The sequence below is a fragment of the Condylura cristata genome, unplaced genomic scaffold (assembly GCF_000260355.1).
Source record: "Condylura cristata isolate star-nosed mole 26May11 unplaced genomic scaffold, ConCri1.0 scaffold00009, whole genome shotgun sequence".
NCBI lineage: Eukaryota > Metazoa > Chordata > Mammalia > Eulipotyphla > Talpidae > Condylura > Condylura cristata.
This window is the reverse complement of record NW_004567110.1, coordinates 53,328,865-53,346,740: the sequence shown is the minus strand read 5'-3', so window position 1 is coordinate 53,346,740 and position 17,876 is coordinate 53,328,865. Positions and strand designations below refer to the sequence as shown.

Here is a 17,876-nt window from a genome sequence, read left to right as displayed (position 1 = left end):
CCTCACTCTGCAACAACTCTAGTTCTTTGTCTCCCTACCCCAGACTCCACAATGAACGTTCTTCACTTCCATTTTCAGGGATATGTGGTGTAATTTTTATTTGTAGTTAATGTTTTCATTATTACAACTTTTACTGAAAACACCCACAATCTCTGAAAACATAGTTATTTGCTCTGTATTATTTCCAACTTATTTTGCATCACAAAATTTCTCCAAATTAGGACTATGTTGTGAAATCATTAGTTTTACAGCAATAACAAATAACTATTACCTGTTTTGTGCCAGGCACTCTACTAAATGATCTCTTTCTGTCACATCTAACTGCAGCTGATATATGCTTAAATTTACTAGTAATACTTAAAATATTTATCATCTTTGAAATATATGTCTCAATATACTGAAGTGAAATCTATAGAATAAAAGTCTCATAAAATGTACAACACTACATTATTACAGTATAATAGTAAACTTATATTTTATTCATGGAAAATAAAACTATTCCTCGTATGTTGTACCTACCTTCTTTTTGTCCTATTTCTCAAATTCCTAGAAACCAGTTTCTAAAATGTCAGATAAGTACAATGAACAACTAAATTCTTTAAGATAGTAATATTTGAGTATTTTTGTTCTTGTTGTTAATTCCAAATTTGTCTTCTATAGTTACAAACAAGTCTGATATTGTGATTAAGTGGTGGAAAATGACAAAACAGGATTTTTACTAAATGTTTGCATTAAATTTGAATTCACATGCTGTTCTTAAGCCAAACTCTTATTTTATTGTCAAGAATTACATTATTGTCCAAATGAGCAAATTTTCTGTTGTAGGCAGGAAATAAAGGACAGCTAATGCTGGAAATGGACTCTTCCTGTCTCAATATTAATATACTACATATATTCATATCAATAAGAACTCTGAAAACTAGTTTCATTTTTTCTACACATAAGCAGTAAACAGTACGTGAAAAAATATGAACACTAGCAGCAGTGGTGTGGATATATAATATGGGGTTTCTTTTCAATGTACAGCCATTTCTAATGTTTCATTAGAGCACGTATACAGGCAGCTGTCACAGAAGTCCGTCAGAGTTGGATTAAATGAAGACAAACAATGGCTTTGAGGCTAAACTGAAGTTGCAGCTCAAATATTTCCACTTCTCCTCCAAGGACACTATAGGCCATTGTCTTCCTCCTTTAACAAAAAGAATGAATCAATTATGTTACTGACATTTCTCCACAACAGACTTAAAAGTCTTTCACAGCCCAACCAGAGAGTGTAAAACTTTAAAATTTTCTAATTTCCAAAAATATCTTCAATCTTGCATGTGTCATCTCTGCAATTTTTCCAAACTTATTTCTATGGCAATATTATTAATGTTTAATATCAAAAACAAATATCTTCAAACAAATTAGGTAAATGTTTGAACTGTTTGCTAAAAAAGTACATACAATAATGAATAAAAAATGAAGTGCAATTAAGTTATTAACTAAATAAAAATACGATAATTTTATGTGTAACCACAGCAGATGGATGGTAACTGCAAGACACAAAGAATTTTCTTCCTAGTCCCCAAATACTTCTAAAATTCTATTAGCTAAAAAGATAAATGAAAAATATAAAATAACACACAAAGCAATAGACTTTTTGAAATAATAAATAAGTAGTCTTCCCATTTAGGAAATTGACATCAACAAAAATTTCAGTTCAGTGGTCATGTTGCTTTAAATAGCAGTGGGAAAACTAATAATTGCAAACTGGTCCAATCTTTTAGAATTAATACATATTAAGTCTAAAATGTGGGGAGGTGATCTAAGATGGCATCAAAGGAGGCTCCTTATTCTGTTTCTCAAAGGATCATCTAGGTTAACCAATGGACAATGTTATACCCGGAGAGTCCTATAGCTTACATTAAATTAGAACATCTGTTGGGACAACAGAGACCAGGCAGATGTTACTGAAAGAGACACAAAGAAGATTCATGCCTGGTGGTGGGAAGAGATGCTTGGAAGCTGGGTCGGGAGAACACTGCCATGTAAACCTTGATGACTGCCAGGGAGGGGCGAGCTGAAAAGTGTATATCAATACCCCCTTAACTCACATGAAGGTCTCCAGTGAGAGGACAAAAACAGTGTGGGGAGTGTGCTTTGTCTTGTTCACTCCCAGGACTGGTACTAACTTTGTGAGGCTCACTGAGAATAAGCAGAGACCACAACAACTCCAAGGATCTAGAATTCCAGACAAGCAGGTCTAGGAGTTGCCACACCCAGGAGCCTGCCTGTTGCCTAGATCATTCATAGTAGCTGCTTGACCACCATATATATCCTTCCTCCTGATTCAGCAGCTGCAAGATCAGGTCTCAGACTGGAGAATCCCAGAAATGCCAAGCATCTAAAATCACATAAAAACTACAATGCCACCTGCTGGAAAAATATAAGTATTTCAAATCTCTAAGATGTTAAATAGAAAAAATGGCAGACAAAACACACAACATATGGTAACTTGCCACATCAAAGGAATGCGACATCACAAGGAGAAAGCCACTCTCCAGAAATGTTCACAAAGATATGGGCATTTGATCTTATGCAGTATAGATACCACCTGCAAAATATTTCAATTGATCACAACCTGTGGTACAGATTTGGAATCAGGGAGACCAAGTTCCAATCCCAGCTCTGTCACCAAATTATTGTAAGAATTTAGGCAATCCAGGGGTTAAGTCTCAGGATAGCACCACCCGGGCCTGAGTTCTGAGTTCAATCCCCAGCCAGGGAGCTGACCCACATATATAGCACAGCAGACCTCTCCTGTCTCGCCCGCTGCTCCCCTCAACTGCTCCCCGCTGTTTGCCTGTTCTGTTCCCCACTCTGTCTCTGGTGAATCCATTCTGGCCTACACCCCAGTTTTTCTGTGCATAAATAAAAAAAAATCTTAAAATAATTTTTAATGATTTTAGACTATCTAGTTGCACTTTTGAACCTCAGTTAACAATACTTATTTTGTAGGGTTTGTATGAGCATGTAATGTGACAACAGGTACTATGTGACAATATTGCCTCCCAGGCACATAAATGAGCTACTGATGACAATTTCAATTCACTTTACAAACATCTCACAAGCTAAAAATTGAACTGCAGTATAACTGATTATTTCCCACAATACATGTTGAAAGTATACTTTTCAGGATTTCAAAGAACACTTTCACGGGTTGAAACTCTACTTGCTCTCATCTGCACTAAGCTCCCAATATCCAGCATATTTGGCTTAATGTAACTATTTCAAGAAAATGCATGTGTGTGTGTAAGTGTGCATGCATACATCTACATGTGGCTGTATGTACACAATTTAGAATTGTAACAAAATAACAGTAATTTCTTATTTTTTTGTTATTTTTTAATCTGTATCAAAATTTGCATGGACATGGTTTTAGAGGGTTAAATAATTCTGAAAAGGTACAATATCTTTCAATTCCCTGTCCCATCTGTTGACAATTTCCTTTTCCTCCACTCTTTTGGCCTATTATTTTATTAATCCCAGAGTTAAGCAGCCAGATTATATCTCTCCCATGCAACTTTTTTTTTACTTTAGAATACTAAATGTCTGCTGACTTTCCTATGATAAATAAAGATCTGAACTTTACTTGTCAGTTCCATTCCCAATCACACCCCCAAGCGCACATGTGCGCACACGCACACACACACACACAGATATTTATACACATTTAAACCCTTCATTCTATCCTTCAAATATGGATAAATAGTAATTTGGGCTGAGTCACTATTCAGTTTCTGTTGGTGTGGTTTAAGTATTATTCATAGCTGAAGACCATACCTTTACCAGTATATCACTAATTTCCTTTCTTTCACAACTTTTTGTTTCTTTGGAGTAGCAATTTTAATTCAGTGGTTCCTCCTCCTCCCCATCATATTTCTGTGGACTCAATCCAAAACTACCTATCAATTGTCTGATTCTACTCTCATGAAGTTAAAACATATTATGTCATCTACCAATTTCAACTTCTTGAAGAAAGCTTTGAACTTTCTTTGCTCACATCTAGATGGTAATCACAACCTTATTTCACCATCATTCTTTGAATTTCCTTTTCTTTTCTCCTTTGTCGAAATATCATTACTTTTTCTTGGCTTACTTCATTTTGGTAAAACATATCTTCCAGTAGCTTCTGGAAATAAGTTTTTAATCTAAAATTTCTCCTGCAAGTTTGACAGGGTGAGGAATTTTCCCTCAGAATTCTGAAGGCCACTTCAGGGGCCTTTAGCTTCCAGTGGCACTAATTCTGATATGCAAATTCCATGTTTTAAAATATAATCTGCTTTTTTTTAACTCCTTGAAATTTCTCCTTCAGTGTTCAGAAATTTCTCAGTAATAGTTCCTTAATCTACTGGGCTAAAATTCAGTGGGTACTTTCAGTCTATCAGTTTATGTCCATGTGTTCTGAAAAAAAATTTTTTTTCTGAAAAAAAAATGTTTTGGTTGATTTTGTTGCAGGTTCCTCTCCCCCATTTTCTCTGATATCTCTACAGTTTTTCTACAATCTGGATAATAAACCTCCTGGGTCTACTCCAATTCTGTTTTTTATTCTCTCCTTTATTTGCTTCACTTTCTGAAAGATTTCTTCAGTTCTGCCACACACACACACACAAAAATTCACTTCTGCTATCATATTTTTAATTTCCAAAACTCTCATTTTTAAAATATTCCTTTCCTTAATATCAGTTTTCATGTTTCATGATTCTTTGCCTCTCCAGATACGATTACTTTTTAGAAGTTTTTCTCTTCGTAAGTATTTACTTCTGATACTTTATTTTCTGCTTCTTTTGGGCTTTCCAAAGTATAGGGCTTCTTTACAAAATTTTAACAATTCAAGGCTAAGAATGGAAACCACGACCACTGCAAGGAAAGCAGACTGGAGGCGCTTAGCACACCAGAGGCCCTTGTCTGTTTGCCCCCACCCTAGGAAGACTGTATTAGTTTGTGGAGAAGTCCCCAAGGTTGTCCAGATCCTCTGGAAAGATCTTTCCAGCCTCATGTATGAAGAATGGAGGCCTTCCAGCCAGTATACTCTCCAGTGGAAAAGAGAAGGAACATGAGATATGAGGATATTGTTCAAGCACCTTCTGTTCAGTGAGACATCCTGATCCTCATTGAAGCCTAAGTCCCCTAAGAGAGACTCTCTTCATCATCCCCACAAGTTTCACCAGGCATCCATCAAAGATTGGAAGGGGATTTGGAAAGGTTAACTCTGAAACAGCTTTTAACCAATCAGGTGATTTTAGCTTCCTTTAACTCTAACCTCTACAGAAATGTGTTGCCATCAATTCCTGGGACATTTGGAGCTTCTGTCATGTAAACAGGTCTGCTAAATCCATTACCACAAAACAATCTGCTTCCAGTTTCCAAAATAATGTGGCCATTGTCTCCTCTTTTTTTATTCTCTATTTGCTAGGTGTATGCACTTAAAAAAAAAAAAGCAACACTTTCCTGTTATTTATTTTTAATGCAAAATTAATTGTGGTCAATGAACTATTTGATACAAAAGTTCTTTTTATATATCTGCCTTTTTTGGAATTTCTGTAATAACTATGTTACTGGATGTCAGTTCATTTGGTAAAACAGTCTAAAGAAATGATACTTTGAATGTATAAAGTTAATCAGGATGACATTCTCCCTGCGGAACTTATTTCAAGTACCAATAATGCATGTTTAGATATATGTATGTATGTGTATGTGTATCATTCTATCATAAAAATGCTTAATGATAAAAGCAAATGTTCTATTTACATAATGGCCATTGTTTATAATGAGATCTTAAAGGAAGTCCACATCATAAGAAGTATTCGAAATTGTCAGCCATTTTAACATAACTATAACAAAAGCTATCTTTCATTTGACTATTTTTGAACCTTAAATTATCTTCTATAGAGACTCTAGGTATAAGTACAAATCGAATAACCACTGGAGGGCCATTCCTGATGTTCTAGGAGTCAAGTCTCAGTGCTATCGCCACTACAGCCTGAGTTCAATCCACAGCCAGGGAGCTGACCCACATGACACAGCAGACCTCTCTTGTTTCATCCACTGCTCCCCTCAGCAGCACATTAAATCTGCCTGCTCTGTTCCCCACCCTGTCTCTGGTGAATCCACTCACCCCTGCACCTCTGGCCTACACCCCTGTTCTTCTATATAATTTTTTTTTAAATAACCACTAGAGAATTTCCTGAAAGCCATCAAAAATTTAAAAAACATATGTGCATACATGTCCTTCTCAGAGTTTATCTCAGGTCACAGGACTGGCTTAGGTTCCAGTGAGTCTGGCTCAGTTGACTGATATTTCACTCAAGCATAACACTTAGGTAGTTAGTACAAAATCTTCATACTAGGAATTTCTTAAGAAACTATGCTACGCAAGAGCATGCTCTTCTGGACATAAGACCAATTCAAGATGCTCTTTCTCCTGTACTCCAGTAGGCAGATACAAGGGGAAGATTATATTTGCTTCTTTCTTTGATTTGAAATTAGAAGTATATCTCACGTATTCCCAACACATGGTTGTAAGGCCCTTCAGTGGAGATTCTAAGTTTGATCACATTTTTATTTATATACAGTCCCTAGAATACACAAAAGCAAAACTTAAAAATAAATGACCTTCTGTTGTAAGCAAGGGCACATTGCCACCATTTGCAACATACCCACTAATAACAGTATTAATTCAAAAGAAAGGAAAATAAATACATGTGAAAAGAGAAAGGAAGAAGTCAGGAGTGTCAAATGCTTTTGAAGAGCCAAGGGAAAAAGAGTGGGAAAGCGATCACTAAATTTGAAAACAGAAATATCAGAAATAAGAAAGGTGTACCAGATTCCGCTGCTAGTTGTTTGTTCTTCTTCTGGAAGTATTAGATAGTGCCAATAAAATAAGAATTATAAATATTAGAAAGGAGGGGATAAAATTGTCATTATTTACAAATGTGTAATGGTATATTCAGAAACTCAACTAAAATATAATTGGAAACATTAAGAAGGCTAAATAAGAAAGTCAAAGAAAAACTTAATCAATCCTTTTTTTTTTTCAATAAAAAAGTGTCACCAACATAATAATATAATGGAAAATAACACTAATCAAAATTACTGTTATAGCAATAAAAATAGCAAAATAAACATTTATTGAGTGCTGGCCATCTGCTAAGCACTGTGCTATACATTTTTTAATATATTCATTATATCATCCTTGATTTTTGTGCAATGTATGGTATGCTAGTGTTTTTAAGTTGTTGTACGATACATTTCACCGTATTTCCTTCAATACTGACAACATTTTTTGGAGGTAAGATTCTTAGTATCTCCACTTCACTGGTGATATAAATCAAGCTGAAAGAATACTAACAATTTGCCTAAGTTGTGGAGTAGCAAATGGAGATGCCAAGTTCCCCATCAAGTCCCACCCCAGGCTGGCACCAGGAACCAAATGTACATCCTGCAGTCGATGAAGTGAGAAGAGAGAACTATCCAACATACGAAGAATATTTTTAAAAACTCAATAAACTTTGACATATGCATTGTTCCTTGACAGAAAAGATTCAACATTATACAACATTCACTCTCTATAAATAACTCTATATTCAAAGCAATCCAAATAAAAAAAAAATAGCAAAACTTTTTCACTTTTCTTTTTCTCTCTTATTCTTTTTTTCTCACCTCTTGTATTTTTTTTTTTAAAGATTTATTTATTTGTGCATACAGAACTGGGGTACAGGCCAGAGGCTCAGGGGCGGTGAGAGGCTTCACCAGAGACAGAGTGGGGAGCAGAACAGGCAGATCGACGAAGTACACTGCTGAGGGGAGCAGTGGGCGGGTCAGGAGAGGTCTGCCACGCCATGTGGTCACCTCCGGGGCAGGCGGGAATTGAACTCATGCAGAAGCGGCTTTAGATTCTCAGTGCTGTGCTTTAACCCGCTGCGCCACCAGGGAGGGCCACCTCTTGTATTCTTTTAATGCTTCTGAGAAAATGATTCTATAGTTCACCTAGAAGAATTAGACATACCAGGAAAGTTCTACGGAAGAGATAAGTAAGGGACCTTGCCCCAACAAACACTGAAATATGTACAAGAATAGTGGTTAATGCTCATGAATAGACAAATGAGTGGAACAAAGTAGGTACTTCAGCATTAAAGCCAAGTATTGACAAGACTTAATATAATATAACATATTCTTGTCATTTTTAATCCCATTGGCAAGGATGAAAAAATTAAAAGTATTCAATATTGGTAAAAATGAAAATGAATGTGGTTAGTGGGAACACAAATTCATACAACTTTTGGGACTAGCTTCTTATATACAGATATTATGTAATAATTAAACACACATTAATATGTGCATGCATATTTTGCATAACAACTGAAACTCTAACCCAGTAATCTCTTTGCTAAGAATTTTTAAGGAAATAGATATATGTTAACTACATATAATAAAATACTAGAAGTGACTTAATGTACAATAATAGAGCTACTGCTCAGTAAGTGTTGGTACATACTAAAAGGTAATTTATGTCATGATAATGTCAAAATATGTCATATATATCTTCAATAACATGAAAATATGTATCATCAGCTAGAAGTATTTGCTTAATGTAAATCCCAGAAAAAACACGATATTCTTACTTACCTATATTAAATGTGCAAAAAGTGGTATCAAATGGGCAAACTAATACTCATTGAATACTACACCATGGACCAAAAGTATTTTGAAACTTTAAATGTATGCTCACTGCATCTTCACAACCATCCTATGAGGCAGGTTCTATTATGGACTTCTTTGAAACAATGGGAAAAGAGATTTAGCGATACTAGTAACTTTTTCAAGGTCATACATGAGTGGAATCAGGAGGGGAACTGAGTAACCCCTCACTGAGTGACTCACAGACCACATGTTCATCAGAAGACCTCAAAGCTGGTGTGAGTTATCAGTAAATAGAGTTTAAGAGATGTTTACTTCTTATTCATTTGTTTTTTAAAAAATATTTTGTTTATGGCCCTCCCTGGTGGTGCAGTGGGTTAAAGCACAGCACAAAGAAGTTTAAGCCACTTCCGCATGAGTTCGATCCCACCTGCCCCGGAGGAGATCCACACGGAGTGGCTGAACTCTCTGATCTGCCCGCTGCTCCCCTCAGCGGCGTACTTTGTCGATCTGCCTGTTCTGTACCCCACTCTGTCTCTGGTGAATCCTCTCACCCTCCGCATCTCTGGCCTGTACCCCAGTTCTGTACGAATAAATGAATAAATCTTTAAAAATATATATATATTGTTTATTTAGTTATGCATACAGAACTGGGTTTCAGGCCAGAGGTGCAGGGGCCATGAAGATTTCACCAGAGTCAGAGTTGGGAGCAGAACAGGCAGACTGATATACTGCCGAGGGGAGCAGTGGGTAGGGCAGGAGAGGCCTGCCATGCCATGTAGATCACCTCAAGGGCGGGGGATCAAACTCTCACTGAAGTGGCCAAAGCCAGCTTTGTAGTGCTATGCTCCAACCCACTGCACCACCAGGGTGGGCCTGCCTCTTATTCATTTCATTCTGTAATGCCTGAAGTATCTTATAGGATGACATGAAACAAAGAACAAAAATGAAAGAAATCAAACTTAACTCTTGCAAATTCAATAGGTGGATGGAGTGGAACACATTCGAAGAAACAGACATTAAAAAGGAGAAGAAAGGTGGGGAGTATACGGAATGATGGATGAAAATGGCAAAAACACCTTCTATAAGAGTAGTTAATCAAAGGTGCAAGCATAAATGATCATGATCTTTATAGAGATTATTTCAGCAATATGCTACCAAAAATGAAAACATTCATGTCCTTTTTTCCCAGAAATCTCATTCCCAGGAATTTATCAGACAGAGGTAAAGAAGCAAGGATATATTAGAACTTCAGAGAGTGGGAGAACAATTAGAAAAATAAAACGACTTCATAAATTTCTGCCCTTTGCTACTGTAATGTAGTATAGTAGAAAGAGCTTACGGTTTGCAACTAAACCTACCTGGGTTTGAATCTTTGCTTTGCACTACAGGCTGTTACCTTGAGCAAGTTATTCAACCCCTCTCAGTCTCAGTTTCTTTATCACTAAATTGAAAATAAAAGCACGTGCCTCATAGGATTGTGATAAGGATTAAATGAGATAACATATGGCAGTGTCTGATTTAAGAAAATGTTTGTCCTTTTCCTTTCCATCACTCACTGCATGTAAATCTACTGTGAATATATGTTTTAATCAAGTCCCTGGGATTTGTCTAGCTGGACAATTTCTGCATTATTTTTGCATCAAGATATCATAAAAGATTAAACTTAGCTTTAAAAGTTATTTAGAAGCAAACCTACGTTATGATACTTTGGTACTTTCTCAATCTCAATTAGCACTGAACTAATTAACAAAACTGTTTTATACACTACAGTGAGCCACATTTTTCTCCTTCTTCCTTAATCCCTAATGTGTTGTAAGGGTGATTGAGTATCTAATTACTTCTTAATTGAATGCACACATTATACATTTTTCACTAGTTCAAGCTTAATGCTTTTAGTCCAGAAATCAAAGTCAATGAAATTAAGTTGAATTGGGATTTGGGCACCTCTTATAATGAGAGAAGGTTTGTATTATGTCTAATTATAAGTAAATGTAGGCTTTAACATTATTTCCTATGGAAATATTTCAGGTACAATAATGTGCCATAAATGACTAATTTATATGATTAATATCATTGCTATTTTTATTTACAATCTTTTATTCCTTATTGCATTAATTTTATTGCTGGGGCCCATTAAATAGAAAACCACTGGTTGTACCATGATAAAATCATAATCAACAATCAAATCTATAAAAAATTAACTTAGTTTCGGCCCTCCCTGGTGGCACAGCGGGTTGAAGCACAACACTGAGAAGCTAAAGCCACTTCCTCATGAGTTCGATTCCCGCCTGCCCCGAAGGTGACCACATGGCGTGTCGGACCTCTCCTGACCCGCCCACTGCTCCCCTCAGCAGTGTACTTCGTCGATCTGCCTGTTCTGCTCCCCACTCTGTCTCTGGTGAAGCCTCTCGCAGCTCCTGCACCTCTGACCTGTACCCCAGTCTATATGCATAAATAAATAAATCTTTTAAAAAAAAAAAAATTAACTTAGTTTCATTGCAGAATAAAGGTTATAAGCATTCTCACATGCTACAAAAAGTAAAAAATAAATCTTGGACTAGCTGGAATATAATCAGTTTTATTAATCCAAAGTTTATTTTTAACAATCATAAAAATATGACTATCAAAATAGCATTATGATTCAGTTAAAACTTATGGATAGAATACCAAGAGGTTTTTTTTCCCCCTTTTTGCAAGAGTATCTGACAATATCTGAAATACTATCTGACAATATCTGAAATACTATATCTGACAATATCTGAAATACTATAGTTGAGGAACGTTTAAGGCAGAAGACTAAGGAATTTTGTGAGATCCAACTGAACTTCTAAGATGTCTCTCAAAATATTTTTTGAAGACAGGTCCTAAGGACCTTTCCAAAGCTTCTAACCATTAAAAGTACAAGAAATCAGAAATTTTGAAGGGGACTAAAAATGTTCTGTAATGGAAAGCAAAGTCATCTAAAACCAAGGTTATTTTATTGCCTTAATCATTTATTTTCATAATGTTACCTTGTGGCAAATTTCTTAACTGAAGAAATCTCCATATTATCTAAAAAATATTTTAGATTCTGTTTAAGATATTGGGGGCTGCTTAGATTATTTTAGTTTAACATGTTATTAGAACAAGTTTTAACTAGAATGTTTTAATTAACACTGAAGTAAACAAAAAAATAAGGCAAGTCTATTTGAACTAACATAGAAATACCTCCAAGACCTATATAGTTAAGTGAAAATTTTGCGTATGGTAGCTTTGTTTAAAGCTTTTGAAAATACATTATTTCTCACATTCACGAGGATCAATCCAGTAGCTAGCTTTCTCTAACATGGCTTCTACTCTAACTTACCCCTTCCCCTTCTTTAAGAGATGGTTTCTGTCCTCAAGTAATCTGGATTAAAGTCCTTTACACTATTATGCCACCATACTTTCCTCACCTATATTTCATTTCCATGCCAAGATGTTAGCTTCCCTAGATAACAAGCGATTTACTAGCTACATTCATCAGCTACATTATTTCACATAATGATATAAAAATATTAAAAAGAGGGTAGATCAGACAATTTTGGTTATTTCATATTTCTGTATTTAGATAATTAACACCTAGCTCCATAACAGTGGATCTAATGCAGATAAATTTTCCAAGCCCATTTTCAAGATTCTGTACCTTTACTGTAAGACATTTAAATCAGATGCCAATAATGTGACTTTTAATTCAAGCTATCATAATAAAATAAATACAACCACCCCCATGTCAGATGCTTCCATTTAGCTGCATCATACTTTCCCCCACGGTGTTCAAATGTAGCTCCAGAACCCTTCTCAACAGTTTCAGGACAGCCCTAACAACCAACCAAAGTTGACACGAAAGTCTGAGCGCACTGTACTATTCTTGTCTTTTATAAAATTTTCTTTAACAACCCTATGTAGAAGAGAAGGAAGATACTCATGATACAGTCTACATGGAAGATGACGCTAATGTTATGGGTTGCGATAGTGAAGATGGAGACAAAGGGTTCTGGGAGCTATCACAAGGCTAATCTGAAGAACTGAATGCTAAATTGGAAATATTAGGTGAAGTAAGGAAAATAGGTGCCAGGTTTGACTGGCGTTTCTAAGAAAACCAAAAGAGAGCCAGACCTGTGAAGGAATGACATAAATTCAATTTTGTATATACTAATTGTAAGATGTATTTGACACATCCAAAAGAACTTACTAGAACAGACCTAGGTATATAAACATAAATACTTAGTGATAACAGAAGTTGTGGGTATAAATGAGTAACCAAATTATCTGTAGTTCAAGTGCTAAAGTCTGAGTGTTGAGGACTCCAAAAGTAAGTGTTCTCCTAGAAGTCCCTTCTGAATATTGGGCCTTTGTAATTCAGTGATGACTACTGTTTTACTAAGTCTCTATGAGTTTTATCATGAAAAAAATAGAGAATAGATGGTAGAAAAATTAAGGACAAATGTAAATGACTGCTTCTTTATGAAGAAGGTTTTCCTAATATGTCTCAAGCTAGAGAAATAAAGGTAAATAATTCATTAATTAGGAGTGAAGTTAATAAATTAATGAGGAAATTAACAAAAATGAGCATCCTTGAGCTACAATACATAATACAACAGGTTTAGATGAGATAATCTGGTCTCAGTGGATGTCATGGTTTAAAATCATGAAATCTATTATATTGAAGGTACCAGAATATATTAACGTTCAACACATTGGACAATGATTGCAAACTGTACTGTTTACTTTCTTCTTTGTAAACACAATTGTACTTCAATTTATGAGAGACCAAAACTAAATCATTCAAGAATTTTTATCCATAATAAATTTTATTTCTTAAACATAAAAAGGATAAAAGGACAGATTTGAAGGCAATTATTTTCCCTATTCAGTCATCTTGAAGACAAACTTTAGAGCATTAACATTTTTCATTCATGGATAAATAATAATTTTTATATCACATAACACGTATGTTGAACATTGTTAAGGCTTTGGCATTTTCCTCAAATCACTTTAAAATCCTTTAGAAAATCCTTTTTTTTTCTATATGATACAGAAAATAGAAAACAGCTATATCCATTTAGCTTTCATTTATCACCCTAATGCTGTGCATCATGTTAAATTATAAGAGTGAGTAGAGTGCAAATTCTATTGACTGAAAAATATGGCTTGAGCTTTGCACTTAACTGTAAGGATAATAGCTTTTACCTACTTGCTCATTCAGAGTTAAGATTCTCTCTTTCCCCATGTACACCCTCCTTCTCTATAATGCTTTATGCTCCTTTAACTTTTTATAACTCTTTTAGATCATAAAAATTGGTATGAAATTGATAGCTACAGCTTTATTAAAATTAGCAAGACACCATCATTAACTGCAGAAGTATATTGTGGAAGAGTTCAACAGACAATGACTTCAAAGACCCAAAAAGAAAAATAAGGACATATTTGAGCAGGGGATTCTTCAGAGACGTCTGCTTAATAACCCCTCTATTTTCTTCCTCACATTATTCTGTCTTCATTCCTAATTAATTTGAGACATATATTTTTTCTTTTTTAAGGAGTAAAAAAAGGAAACTATCTCAAGAAGTTTGCGACATTGGTTTTTATATTGAGTAAATACCTATGATTATAATTGTAGTCATGTGTGCCATTAAACAATATGAGTCACAGGACAAATAGACAGGTCTTGGAATAGTCAGAATCTTTTTTTTTTGTTTTTTTTTTTTGTTTTTTTTTTTTAAAGATTTATTTATTTATTCGTATAGAACTGGGGTACAGGCCAGAGATGCGGAGGGTGAGAGGATTCACCAGAGACAGAGTGGGGTGCAGAACAGGCAGATCGACGAAGTACACTGCTGAGGTGAGCAGCGGGCGGGTCAGGAGAGGTCTGCCACGCCATGTGGTCTCCTCCAGGGGCAGGCGGGAATCGAACTCATGCGGAAGTGGCTTAAGCTTCTCAGTGCAGTGCTTTAACCCGCTGCGCCACCAGGGAGGGCCAATCTTTTTTTTTTGAATGGGCTAATATATAATGAAACAAGTAGGCAAGTAATCTGGAGGATTAATACCAATATTAAGATATCAAGGGCAACAAATAAACTGGACCTAAAATTTTGTCTTATGTTTTATTTGGTGTTACCAAGATTTGATTCTCCAAATCATAAAGAAAACTTAATGAGTAAAGGATCAATTAATGTCAGTTGGCTCCCAGAAATCTGAATTAGCATGGCCGACCTAAAGAATTTCAACACCTGAGTTACGTGCTGATTTTTAAAACAAGTACAAAACCACAGTTTACACTTTAAATGGTAATATAAAAAGTCACTGATTATTCATGGGAATAATAAGTCTTAGTTATCAAAGCCATCCAGATGTCTAGACATGACATGTAAAAAAGTGTCATTTTAAGTCCAAAAATTAAAATTATTTTAGTAAAACATAGCTTAAATAAATCTGAATTATTTTAAGTACTTTTAGAAGACTACCAGAATTTTTTTCCATTTCAGTTCTGAGAGCTTAAATGAAACATTCATGCATCAAATTCCAAGTCTGACTGTCAAATCATTTCACTTTAATAAAAATCTGAATTGCCTGCCTTAGGGTATTATTAAATATAAAATAAAAAGCACACATCCATAAGCTTGAGTTCCCAATATAATTTTTATGTAGAACTATGCCTAGAGATTTGTATTACATATTTCAAGATAAAAGGATCAAAAATGTATTCATAAATGAATGAAACCAGATGAATCACCTTTGAAAAAAATTCTGCATCACTCTTAGGAATTGGGAGGAAAAAAATGACCCCCTTTAAGTAATCTCAGCCACAAAGATAAGGACACATATCCGTCCTCTTTTTAAAAATACCTAAGTTATAGTTACTTAGGACTTAGAAATTATTCTGCTACATGTAATGATATGAAGCATCTAAAATATATATGATCTCATAAATGACATTCATTCTGTGTGTATGAAAGAGATAAAACAGTGATAGCTATTTAGACATGTGGAGAGACAACTCTGGTCTCGGATCAGGTAAGGATCAAAAAATTCAAAGCAATAATCTTACTTCATAGAGTGTTTTCCATAGCGTCCAGTATTAATAGAGAGCATACTACACTTGCACTGGAGAAACTGATGAATTCATGTCCATCAAACATCATGGCACCTCACTGCCTGTCCCTCTCACTATGGCTCAGGCCAGTCTACCCTCCAGCCTGCTCCAATCTCCCATCTTCTCAGCTGCCCTTGCCTCTCCTAGCTGCTATCCCATCCTTCCTTAAACAATAAGCAAGTAGTTGAAACACTAAATCTAGAAATGATCACCTCCTCCATCCTCTCTAGATCTGCACAGAAATTGTCAAGTCTGAACAAAAATCACTCTCCATGTTTGTTAAGGGTTTCTTCCCCTTTTAACGTCACAGATAGTCTTCACTGCTAAGATTTCAGCCCTCTAAGAAACACTTTCAGACTCTTTTAGCTATGCACTCATCCCCCCCACCCCCAGCACACAGAAAAGTTCTTTGTTTCTTTCGTTAATTAAAAAAAAAGGTCTTACTCAATTCATCCCCTCAGCATTCCCATTCTGGTGCTCCCTCCCAGCCGAGCTACTCAGGAGCCATCATCACAAGGAATATCCTCCTCCTCCTCTCTTGACACTCAAATTCAGCTGCTGCAAAAGTAACCCTCCTCATGCTACCTAGATGGCCCGTATGGTGGTCTCGCTTACTTCTGCCATGCATTGCTAAGAGGTGCTCTTCTGTCAGGCTGTGTGGGTCCAATTACCAGCTCTCCTGTTCAATGACTGCATTGCTTTGAGCAAGTGACCTAAGTTGTCTGAGCTTTAGGTAGCTATATGGGGCTATGACCCAATATTACTTTATTAAAAAGATTATGAAGATAATCAGGTCATTATACAAATATGAACATTATACACATTAGATATCAGGCATCCTTAGAATATCTTTCATGAATATAAACACATACGCACATTAACCCTCTATGCCAACCATGCCCATATTCAGTTCAGACTTATTTTTGGGTCTCTACTATCAAAATTTCAGCTATCTTTATGAACCTTTATGGCAAGTCTATGTTTGTGACAGACGGATATCTCTCATTCAATGTGCTGCAACTCAACTTTGAAACTTTCCATCCACAACAGAGCCTCTCCACCTTTCCTATGTCACACTCAATGGCACTCCATCCACCACTACTGAAGCCCCAAACCCAAAAGTTTCCTTTGATATTTCTATCTTTCTCTACTCTCATCCAAATCTTCACCAGGTATCACTTTCAGTATCTGCATCACACATCATAACTTCTTCCAGCTTCTTTTATTTCTTTTTTTAAGATTTTATTTATGCATACAGAACTGGGGGACAGGCCAGAAGTGCAGGAGTGGTAAGAGGCTTCACCAGAGACAGAGTGGAGAGTGGAACAGGCAGAACAACAAAGTACACTGCTGAGAGGAGCAACAGAAGAGTCAGGAGAGGTCTGATGTGCATGTGGGTCCTCCGGGGAGGGATTGCACTCACACTGAAGTGGCTGTGGCTAGCTTGTGGTGCTGCATCCTAACCCACTGCACCACCAGGGAGGGTCCCCTCCAGCTTCTATCCTCATGTTTGAGCTCCATGTCTTTCCCCGTGAGTACCAAGCAGACTTTAAATTGTCTTTCTACTCCTTCCCTGGCACACTATAATCCAACCCACTCATTCTCCAGCAACCATCGTCTATTAAAAACAATATTCACCCAGAGTAAGCTTTTATAGATCCTCAACACAATGACAGTGAAATATAGATTCTGAATGTGGCAAGCAAAGCTCTAAGACAGGGCCCTGTCTAACCTTCCGCCTTAATTTCTACAACAGAGACTCAAGGAATCTTCTTTTAGGGATCTCAGTGCATCAAATTCTTATCTCTTCCACTGGGAATAGCTCCTCACAACCTTCCCAAAAGATGTTCCATCTCTCTGAAGTCTCCTTTACTATACATCTTTGTTCTCCCACTGCTGGAATTTATTACAATTTATAATTCTTAGCTTAAACACTCTTGTATTCTCAAAATGGTCACTCCTAAATTTCAGCTGTGTAACTCATGAGATGATGAGCTCCTTGAGGCCAAAGATTTCTATTCATGTGAACTTCCCAGCCCAATGTACATACTCACAATGGTCTGTTAAACCTCTAACT

At 36.1% G+C, this 17,876-nt stretch overlaps 1 protein-coding gene across 1 annotated transcript in view; it reads right to left on the bottom strand.

Annotated features, from left to right (window-relative positions):
* Positions 1-507: 507 nt before the first annotated feature.
* Positions 508-17,876, bottom strand: part of CA8 (carbonic anhydrase VIII) — a 91,044-nt gene continuing 73,675 nt past the window's right edge. Inside the window, exon 9 of the mRNA XM_012722833.1 lies at positions 508-1,189. The gene's annotated coding sequence lies outside the window, so the exon portion shown is untranslated. The remainder of the gene's footprint in view (positions 1,190-17,876) is intronic.